The sequence below is a fragment of the Rattus norvegicus genome, chromosome 6 (genome assembly GCF_036323735.1).
Source record: "Rattus norvegicus strain BN/NHsdMcwi chromosome 6, GRCr8, whole genome shotgun sequence".
Classification (NCBI taxonomy): domain Eukaryota; kingdom Metazoa; phylum Chordata; class Mammalia; order Rodentia; family Muridae; genus Rattus; species Rattus norvegicus.
The window spans coordinates 100144889-100156561 of record NC_086024.1 but is presented as its reverse complement, the minus strand read 5'-3'; the positions used below and the strand labels follow the sequence as shown (position 1 = coordinate 100156561).

General features: G+C 43.8%; 1 pseudogene; it reads left to right on the top strand.

Moving 5' to 3' along the window:
- The first annotated feature begins 455 nt into the window (after positions 1–455).
- LOC134479400 (cytochrome c oxidase subunit 7B, mitochondrial-like) lies at positions 456–2623 on the top strand (annotated as a pseudogene).
- Positions 2624–11673: the final 9050 nt, after the last annotated feature.

Sequence of the window (11673 nt, the reverse complement as noted above, 5' to 3'; positions counted from 1 at the left end):
TAAATGAGCAAAGTTTTATGTCCTCTCCTTTTCTTTTTTCTTTTATCATTTTTCTTTCCTTTTGGATCTTCTTGAGACAGGGTCTCACTGTCTAGCCCTGGCTGTCTTGGAACTCACTCTGTAGATCAGGCAAGCCTCAAACTTACAGAAATCTGTCTGCCTTTGCCTCCAAGTGCTGGGATTAAAACCATGTATTATCATGCCCAGCCAAAATTTTATACATATTTTTATTTTATATGTATAAATGTTTGAGTGTTTTGCCTGCATGCATATATATGCGTTATGTGTGCTTGGTGCCTGAAGAGGCCAAAAGAGAGAGTGTGTCAGATGCCTAGGAACTGGAGTTACAGATGGTTGTTAGCCAGCATGCAGGTATAGGAACGGAACCCAGGTCATCATTCCAGCCCAAACAGGTGAAGCAAGAAGTTTGACTCCAGGCTGGAGAGATGGCTCAGCAGTTAAGAGCACTGACTGCTCTTCCAGCAGACCTGAGTTCAAATCCCAACAACCACATGGTGGCTCACAACTATCTGTAATGAGATCTGATGCCCTTTTCTGGTGTCTGAAGACCGCTATAGTGTACTTATATATAATAAATAAATCTTTAAATGAAAACCCCTATCAAAACCTATATAGCCAATACAAATCTTTGTTAATTAAAGGAGACTTACAACTCAATGTAGGTTACTTTTGTGCAAACTGTATGTCATAGTGTTCTGTTGCTGTGAAGAGACGCCATGATCACAACTCTTAAAAAGGAAAACATTTAATTGGGGCTGGCTTACAGTTTCAGAGGTTTAGTCCATTATCAGCAAGGTGGGAAAATGGTGGCACACAGGCAGACATGGGACTGGAGAAGGAGTTGAGGATTCTACAGTGGATCCAAAGGCAACAGGGAAAGCAAAACATTGGTCCTGGCATGGACTTTCAAAACCTCAAAGCTCACACCCAGTGACACACTGTCCAACAAAGCCACACCTAGCCCAACAAGGCTACATCTGATAATCATTTCAAATAGTGCCAGCCACTCCCTACGCATTCAAACACATGAGCCTATGCAGGCCACTCTTACTCGAACCACCACACTGCATTCTCACTAAGATTTTTTTGTAGGATGCCTTTTTTGTTCTTGTTCCTCTAAAATAGTAGTTCTTAAAGTCAGGACCCCTTTGAAACCTGAATGACCCTTTGACAGGGGTCGTTTATCAGAAAGCCTACCTATCAGATATTCACATTATAATTCATAACAGCAAAATTGCAGTTACAGTGTAGCAATGGAAACAATTTTATGGTTGGGGGTCACCACAGCATAAGTAGCTGCATTAAAGGGTCACAACATTAGGAAGGTTGAGAAGCACTGTGCTAAAATATCTGCTTCAGAGATAATTTCTTTTTTTTTTTTTTAAAGATTTTATTTTACTGTATATGAGTACACTGTAGCTGCCTTCAGACACACCAGAAGAGGGCATCAGATCTTATTACGGATGGTTGTGAGCCACCATGTGGTTGCTGGGATTTGAACTCAGGACCTCAGGAAGAGCAGTCGGTGCTCTTAACCACTGAGCCATCTCTCCAGCCCCAGAGATAATTTCTAATTAATGGATTCAAAGCACTCTGTGTACTATGACATACACCCAACAGACACCTTTTTAATAGCTTTTAAGAAGGTAAGACAGGGCCGGGTGGTGGTGGTGCACGCCTTCAATCCCAGCACTTGGAAGCAGAGGCAGATGTATTTCTGAATTTGAGGCCAGCCTAGTGTACATAACAAGTTCCAGGATAGTCAGGGCTACCCAGAGAAACCCTGTCTATCTCAGAAAAACCAAAAGGAACCAAAGGAAGAAGGTGAGACTGTACGGGTTTATTAGGCTTTTGAAGATATAGTTAAATTTAATCTACATTGATGAGAGAGAGAAGTGAATCTTGGTAAGCCTTTGTGATAAATCACTTTTGTTGTCCCTGCTGTAAAGCAGCAGCAGGATCTCCCTCCCTCCTTCCTTTCTTTCAGAGTAGACATTTGAGAGCCCAAAGCCATTTGATCCCTAGGAAACCTGGGTTAGGCCAGGCTTAGTTAAAGATCATGAATAACCATTTAAAAAAAAAAAAAAGAGGTATAAGGGGGAGGGGAGCTAGAGAGATGGCTCAGTGGTTAAAGCAGCAGCTGTTCTTTCAGAGCTTCCAAGGGTAGCTGGGGTAAATTTGTACCAAGGCAGCAGCTGTAGTCACCGCGATTCCATCTTCGTCTCCGAGATGTTGCCCTTGGCCAAAAATACACTAAGCTTTCTCCAAGTCTGAAGTATTCGGCAAGTGGTGACAAGGCAGAGCCATCAGAAGAGGACACCTAATTTCCAGGACAAATATGGAAATGCGATGTTAGGAGGTGGAGGCATCTTCTATATTTCTACATGGACATATACAGCCACACAAACTGGAATAGAATGGAATCTGTCCCCCATTGGCAGAGTCACCCCAAAGGAATGGAGAGATCAGTAGTCATGCCAGCTGGTAAAATAATCAAGGAATTGTTTCTAAACAATAAATGAATGCCAAGTCAAAGAATCAGGTACTCATTAAAGTATGGCAGATTGAAGAAAAAAATAAAGAAATTGCCTTTGAAACCTTCAACAACAACAAAAAAGGAGATAGGGAGAGAGTGGGCAGCCTTGTCTAGTCCCTGATTTTAGTGGGACTGCTTCAAGTTGCTCTCCATTTAGTTTGATGTTGGCTACTGGTTTGCTGTATATGGCTTTTACTGTGTTTAGGTAAGGGCCTGGAATTTCTGTTCTTTCCAGGACTTTTATCAGGAAGGGGTGTTGAAATTTGTCAAATGTTTTCTGAGCATCTAATGAGATGATCTTGTGGGTTTTTTCTTGAGTTCACTTACATAGTGCATTATGTTGATGGATTTCCGTATACTGAACCATCCCTGCAACCCTGAGAGGAAGCCTGCTTGATCGTGATGGATGATCTTGGATTCTGTTTGAGAGAATTTTATTGAGTATTTTTGCATTGATATTCATAAGTGAAATTTGGTCTGAAGTCCTCTTTGTTTGTTGGGTCTTTGTGTGGTTTAGGTATGAGCATAAGAACACACATGGTGTGCACTCATTGATAAGTGGATATTAGCCCAATAGCTCCAAATACCCAAGATACAATTTACAGACCACATGAAGCTCAAGAAGAAGGAACACCAAAGTGTGGATGCTTCAGGATGTCATAGAAGGGGAAATAAAGTACTCACAGGAGGAAATACAGAGACAAAGTGTGGCGCAGAGACTGAAGGATAGGCCATCCAGAGACTGCCCCACCTGGGGACCCATCCCATATGCAGACACCAAACCCAGACAGTATTGCAGATGCCAAGAAGTACAGACTGCCAGGGGCCTGATATAGCTGTCTCCTGAGAGGCTCTGCCAGAGCCTGACAAATACAGAGGCAGATGCTCACAGAGGCAGATGCTCACAGAGGCAGATGCTCACAGAGGCAGATGCTTGCAGCCAACCATGCTGGACAATGGTGGCAGATGCTTTTCATCCCAGCACGTGGGAGGCAGAGGCAGGTGAGTCTCTGTGCATTAGAGACCAACTTGGTTTACATAGTGAGTTCCAGATCAGTCAGAGCTATATATATATAGTAAGCTATATATATAGTAGAGAGGACCTGTCTCAAAACAAGCAATCATAAATGAAATAAAATATCTTTTAAATTTTTTAATGAAAAAAAAAATGAACCTGGGGCTGTCGAGATGACTCATTGTGGTATAGGTACTTACCGTGCAAGGGCAGCGGCCTGAGTGCTGCTCATGGAACTCACAATAATGGTGGAAGGAGAGAGCTGGCTCTAAAGTTGTCCTTTGACTTGCATGTATGAGGCCTATGTACTGTCCCCTACCTTCTGAGAGCCCTCTCAAAAAAAATGTACAATCAAGTTTATTTTAATTATTGAACTTGAAATATTTGACTTTGGAAAAGTTTTGGGGCCTAAGTCAGGATATTTATTTCTGTTACAGAATGAAGCCACACTAATTAGTAAACTAACAGTGTGAAATTGGACTTCTGTTCTGCTGCTGAGTTGAAGACGCCAACCAAACCTCACAGGCTCAAGGGCTGAGCAGAGGGGAGGGCCGTTCATCCAGGTCTGAAATAAGTTAATAACAGGAGGATGACTTGTTAATTATTAACTCCGAGGTCAAGTGCTAACAGCCCAAAGTATTCTTTCAAGCTTGGGAATTAACCTTTGCTGCCAGGCACCCAGTTCTTCCTGCTCAGAGAGCGTAGGCCACGCTGTGATGGCACCTTCCCGGTGCAAGGACTGTCCGGTGTATGGTTGGCACATTAACCAGAAGTGTCTTAGTTAGGCTTTTATTGCTGTGAGGAGATATCATGACCAAGGCAACTTTTATAAAGGATAATATTTAATTGGGGCTGGGCTCATAGTTCAGTTATTTAGTCTATTATTGTCATAGCAGGAAGCATGGCAGCATCCAGGCAGACACAGTGCTTGATCTGAAGGCAGCTTGGAGAAGACTGTCTCCATACTGGGGGGAGCTTGAGCACTAGGAGTCCTCAAAGCCTGCCTGCACAATGACCACACCTCCTAATAGTAGCACTTTCCACGGGCCAAGCATATTCAAACCACCACCACACCAAGATATCGTCGTCGTCGTCGTCGTCGTCGTCGTCGTCGTCGTCGTCATCATCATCATCATCATCATCATTATTTTGGTTTTTTGAGACAGAGTTTCTCTCTATAGCCCTGGCTGTCTTGGAATTTGGTCTGTAGACAAGGCTAGCCTTGCACTCAGAGATCCACCTGCATCTGCTATTGAGCGCTGGGACTGAAGACATGCGACATTACTACCAGCTCCAAGGTCTCATCAAATAAGTATTTCTCCAATAAGAGAAACTTAATAGAAACTCTTTCGAGAGATGCTGGCAAGCCTTAAAAAAGATTCCATTCTTTTTCTATAGATGGTATTTCTAGACTAAAAATCTCAGCCTCGGTGTCCTTGACAGAACAAAAAGAACATTTTCACTTTGAAATGTCAGCAATGCGTGCAAGTGGAGGAGAACCATGGTTACTTTTCTCAAAGAACAAACTTCTGAAAGCCAAGTATCATGGCATCCTTGCAAGCCCAGCACTCGAGATGCCTGAGGCAAGAGGCCTATGATATGTTTGGGCTATAGCATGGCTTCCAAGCCACCCTGAGGTAGAGTAAGACCCTGTCTCAGAAAACAACGACGATGGCATGGAGACAAACCTGCTTTCCTTACCCACCACCAACACTGGTTGTATTAAAGGATTAAAAACTCTCTCATTTCTTTTTAACTTTAAATAAAAATGCCTCAGGCTAAAAACTACTTTATTGCCAAAACTTAACCTTTGATTTGCTCTGCATGTCTGTGTTTATATTAATTTTTAAAAAATTTACTTCAGAAATTCTATGATTATTTACATGCACAGGTGCACGTGCACTTACTTGTGTGCATGTGGAGACCAGAGGTCAACCTTAGGTCTGTCTTGCCACTTTTCTACCTCAGTTTTTGAGCCGGGGTTGGGGGTGGGGATGGGGGTGAGGATGGGGGTGAGGATGGGGGTGAGGGTGGGGGGTCTCTCTCTGAACCAGGCACTCACTGCTTGGCGAGGCTGGCTGACTGCTGAACTTCAGGCAGTCACTGTTTCCGTCTGCGCGTGCCAGGATTACGGAGGTGCTGCCATGCCCAGTTTTACGTGAGTGCTGGATCCAAACTCAGACCCTCAGACCTGCGTGGCAGGCCCTTCACTGCCTGACCTAGCTGCCTGCCCCATTCATTTCTTTCTTACGATTACTTTGTCTAGCTTCTTCATTTTACCGTCCCTTTCTATATGACATATATTATATGATATTATTCTAAAGGACTATTTTCCTTGTTCTGGTGTTAAGACAGTGTTTTATGTATCTCCGATTAGCTAACAGTCGCTGGGGGATGGCCTTGTGCTGGGGTTACAGCTGTGTGCCTTCGTGACCAGTTTGTGGAGTATTAGGAAGTAAACCCAGGGCCTTGGGCATGTTAAGGCTCTACCTACTGAGCTACATCTCCAGTCTTTTTTTTTTTTTTAACCAAATCTCACTATGTAGCCAGAGCTGTTTTGGAATTTATTATGAAAGCTTCTGCCAGCATACCTAACTTTGCTTCTTTTCTTCCTTCCTTTTGGTGTTTTTTTTTTTTTTCTTTTACAAAGTCTGACGTAGTCCAGCCGGGCCATGAACTTTGTATGTAACCAAGGTTGGTCTCGACCCCTCCCAATTGCTGGGATTATAGGTATGTGTTACCACAACAGGCTAAGGGACTGTTATATACGTCAATAGCAACAAACAGGAAGACAGATACATATAAACCTCCATGAAATTAGTTCCAGACGTATTTCTAAGAAAAACCAAAGGGGAAAACCACCCCATTTTGTTCTCCAACCTGCTGTGTATCTCCACATCTCTGTAAGTATTCGTTGTTCATTCTATAATTTGTATGTGCATAGAAATACCATAGAGCATTTCTGGACAGCTATCTGAAAGACTGGCCCATGGGAGTACGTTTGTGAAGAGGAATGGAGGGTTGCTGGGAGGGAACTCAATGGTTTCCCATCCTCTTTTGAGATAAGGTCTCTTGCAGCCTAGGGTGGCCTCAAACTCACCAAAGCCTGGAGAATGACCTTGAATTTTGGCTCCTCGTGCCTCCACACCTCAAGTGCTGGGGTCATAGACATTCACCTCCATGCCTGGTATATGTGTCAGTGGAGACTTAACCAGGGCTTTGAGTATGTTAGGCAAGCAGTTTGCGCGCGCGCACACACACACACACACACACACACACACGCACACACACACTTTTTGAAAGAAGCAGACAATTCAAATTCAGCTTTTCTTCAAACAATGATCTTCTAAAAATAATCTTTTTAGAACTATTTATTTTTCGTGTGTGTTTTGCCTGCACGTACATATGTAGACCACTGATGTCTGAGGAAGTCAGAAGTGGACCTGACTAGTCCCCAGGACTAGAGTTACTGACCACTGTGAGCTGCCATGTGGGTGCTAGGAATAGAAGCTGGGTCCTCTGGAAGACCTGCCCATCCCTCTCCCAGCCCCTCAGCCTTTTCTGACAATCCCATTTCACCCAAAACTGCCTGTTGTACACTCCGCTTTCTCTCTGATGTGAAACGTCACCTTTATCGTGTATATTCCCAGGCTTGCAGGTTTTTTTTTGCTTTTTCAAGACAGGGTTTATCTGCCCAGCCCTGGCTGTCCTGAACTCACTATGTCCACCAGGCCGGCTCTGAACTCACAGAGAGCCACCTGCCTTTGCCTCCCAAGTGCTGGGATTAAAGGCGTGCACCACCACCTGCCTGGCTTTCCAGACTTTTTTAATCCGGCCTAATTGATTTGTCTGATTGCAAAAGCTTCAGGCACTCTGGCTTTGTAAAGAGAGTTATTAAGCCTAGTACCTATTTGCAAACTGTACTATGGGTATTCTTAGATTTCAAGATGACTTTTACTCAGATTTGTCTGAGTCAGGTGGGGCTAGGACTAGAGGTGAGTTCTTGCTACGTAGCTCAGGTTGGCCTAAAACCCACTTTATAGACCAGGCTGACTTCAGATTGTGATCCTCCTGATCCTTAGCCTCCCGAGGATATGAGATTACAAGTGTGGGTTCTCGTGCCTAACTCATTAGTCAGCTTTTGGGTTCATCCATTTCAGTTTGTGGCGTTCACATTATTGTGTAATCATCGCCAGCATCTAATTCTACAATCTAGATAATTCCAAACCACATTTTGTCAAATTAAAAAAAAAAAGTTGGGGGGGCTGGGGATTTAGCTCAGTGGTAGAGCGCTTACCTAGGAAGCGCAAGGCCCTGGGTTCGGTCCCCAGCTCCGAAAAAAAGAACCAAAAAAAAAAGTTGGTTTCCTATACATAGCTGAATGTACACACAGTCATAACATATGTCTAATACGAAACCTTTCTATCCCAGTACAATATGTATCTCTCTACTTCATCCATCCATCCTTTGTTCACTTAATAGATATTTATATATTTGTTACCTACTGCATCAGGAATTCTGCTAGAGCTCACCGTGACTCATGTGTCTGTCATCATGCATGATAGGAAACCTAGGAGTTGTATTAGAGCATGACCATACAAATAGAGAATTGTGAGGTTGTAGGGGTTGTAGGCGGAGGCCAGACAGTGTATCCTGAAGAAATGGCCCAGGGCAGGCTGCCACTTCCTCACCCAGTGCTCTCTTAACAAACTTAGGCTCTTCCTACTCTGTTCTAGAAGTTGACTCCTTCCACCCACCTGTCCACCTCCTCCCACACTAGCCTGCATGGGAAGAGGCAATTTCTACCCTCCTCTTCCTCACTCCCCAGGATCCTTGCAGGTTTACTGCACAGGCAAGGGCATGTCTGAGGGATTCTAGCCAGGGCCACTCCGTGGTGTTGCCAGAGGGCTCTCTGTTCCTGCTCGAGCTGCTTTCTCTAGGAATATTCTCTCTATATCCAGGACCTTGGAGAACTGCATCGAATCTCTGGGGACTCCATTTCTGGCTGGAACAATTCCTCTGTGAAATCCAAAGACCTTCCTGTTTTCCCAGACAACTCTTATATTCCTGAGCCGAGAGGGACTCTGCCCCATTAACAGACATGTCAGGGGAAAGAGCCTTTCCTTGCAGGGAGGGTCTCTGTCTGAGGCACCGCTTTGGTATAACCTGAAGACCTGGGACAAGCTGGCTCTGTCGCTCAGCCTGGAAGAGAGAAGACTTTTCCTTCTGCGAGTTCTTTCCCCAGCACGCACCGAGCTTCCAGGTGCAAAATGCGTTCTGTTTTCTTCCCTTCTGGTCTGTTTGGCTCGCCTGATCATCTTGTTCATCTGAGGCTTTCTCTGGGACATCAGATTGCGTCCAAGAGTTCCATTTTCTAGATCATGTTTGACAAAGCTTTTAGTCCCTTCCACCAGACGTTCCACTTCCCTTAAGATCACCGCACCAGAAGACATAGATCTGCTACTAAATTCTAAGTATGGCTCTCTTTTCAGGGAACCCCCCTCCTTCCAGAACCCCTGCCAGAGTAATAAAAGATAGATATTGGGAACGCGCCCCTACTCAGCTTGAAGAAGTTAACCAAAGAGGCCTGCGGTCAACTTCCCAAGGTTGGGCTTGTGGCTCCATTAGCAGGGAAGGGTGTGGGAGGGCCAGGATGGAGAACAGACCGGGAGGAGTTCCGGTGTAAGCATGAGGTTTCATTCAGGTCTTGGGGCAGAAAGAGCTAACCAAATCGGCCTCAGCCCAAGTCCACAGAGTTGTCTTCAGTTACACGGTGGGAATTGCGTGGTGTGACATCGCAAGCACAGTGGTTCATCTGCCCAGAAGCAAGCAGCAAGCGACCAGGATTGCCTCATTCACACCGCAAGAATTACACTCGCAGAGATGCAACCTGCACGTAAAGTGGCTTGCCCTGACAGACAAGCTAGCCCCACCCTGAGACCCGCCACCACATGTGAGTGGTTCTTTTGTCCCCTACCATGCCTGCAGTATATTAAAAAACAAGACAAAAAAAATCTTTTTCTTTCTTAAGACAAAAATTACAACTGGACAGACTTCAAAGAACACAAAAAGTCCTCTTCAGTGTTCTCCAGTCCTTTTCAGGGAACCGAACCCAGGGCCTTGCGCATAGCTAGGCAAGTGCTCTACCGCTGAGCTAAATCCCCAACCCCCGACCCTGAACACTTCTAAGAGTTGGCCCTGCCTCTTTTTTGTAACTATTGGCTTCTTTTGTTTTCTTTTCTTCCTTTTCTCTTTTCTTTTTCTTCCTTCTGTTTTTGTTTCATCCTTCCTTCCTTCTTGCCTTTCTTTTTTAAAGATTTATTCATTTATTATATATAAGTACACTGTCAGTGTCTTCAGACACACCAGAAGAGGGCACATCAGATTCCCTTACAGATGGTTGTGAACCTCCATGTGGTTGCTGGGATTTGAACCCAGGACCTCTGGAAGAACAGTCAATGCTCTTAACCACTGAGCCATCTCTCCAGTCTCTCTCTCCTCTCTCTCTCTCTCTCCCTCCCTCCCTCTCTCCCTCTCTCTCTCTTCCTTTCTTCCTTCCTTTCTTTCTTTCTTTCTTTCTTTCTTTCTTTCTTTCTTTCTTTCTTTCTTTCTTGTTAGTTTGTTTTATTGAGACAAGGTCTTTCTAGCTTTGGTTGTCCTGGAACAGGTGGATCTCTGTGAGTTCTAGGCTAGCCTGGTCTACACAAGGAGCTCCAGGACATCCAGGGCTACATAATGAAACCCTGTTTAAACAAACAAAACCCTCACAACACAACAAAATAGTCATGTCTATCAAAACGTTCATCTTTCTGGAATTATCTTTTTTCTTCCTTATAGCAGGGCTACCCTTGATCTTGTCATCCTCCTGCCTCTGCCTTTCAGATGCTGGGATAAGACGCATAAGCTGCCATGCCTGACTAGTATCTTTGTTGAGGAGACTTGATCTGTGAGGGGCTATGGCTCCTATGTGGCCCATCCCTATAGCTAGCAGGGAAGATGGATTCTAATTAATTTATTTGTGATGTTTTTAAAATTTACTTTATGTATACAAGTACGCTGTAACTGTCTTCAGACAGACCAGAAGAAGGCATTGGATCCCATTATAGATGGTTGTGAGCCACCATGTGGTTGCTGGGAATTGAACTCAGGACCCCTGGAAGAGCAAGCAGACAGTGCTCTTAACCACTGAGCCATCTCTCCAACCCCCTATTTGTGATTTTCAAATATTTTTCTCTCACTAAAACATATTAATAATTTACTATTTCATTTAACTTCTTGGTTTAACATCTCCTATATAATGCTACTCAAAGGTCTGGTTTTATTTTAATTAATTTATTCTGTAATTTTATATGTGTGTAGATCAGAGGTCAACTAGTAGGACTCAATTCTTTCTTTCTACCTTCTGAGTACCAGGGATTGAACTCAAGTCAACAAACTTGGCAGCAAACATCTTTACCTGACGAGCCATCTCACTGGCCCTCATTGGCCCTGACAGTCTGGCTTTGTATTCAGTTTAATTCCTGATGTCCATGTCTACCTCAGATGAAAAACTGTCTCAAAATGGTATAGAGCTAGGCATAGTGGTAATCTGAGAACTTGGGAGGCAAAGGCAAAAGGGTCACAAGTCTGAATCGACATTGTGTTATGCTTTGAGACCCTATCTCATAATAATTTTTTAAAATGTTTATTTGTTTATTTATTTATTCGTAGGACTGCTCAGTGGTTTAGAGCACTGGCTGCTCTTTCAGAGGACTCAGGTTTGATTCCCATTACCCACCTGGAAGCTTACAACATCTGTAGCTCCATTTCCAAGGGACCCAATGCCTTTGTGTGACCTCTGAAACCACCGGGTATGAATGTGACGCACAGCTGTACATGCAGGCAAAAAACTCACACATAAAACGAATTAATCTAATAATAAAAAAATTCAATGTAAGTATTCATTCGGAAAAATTTCCTGGAGGTTCAACAATTTGGGTTCTAAATGTCAGTATGCTTGAATTGTTTAATGGGGACATATCGCTTTCAATAATAAGACCAGAGAGCCATGGGAAGATTTTAATTGTACTTAGCTTTGATAAGCATCATCTCTTCATTGCTA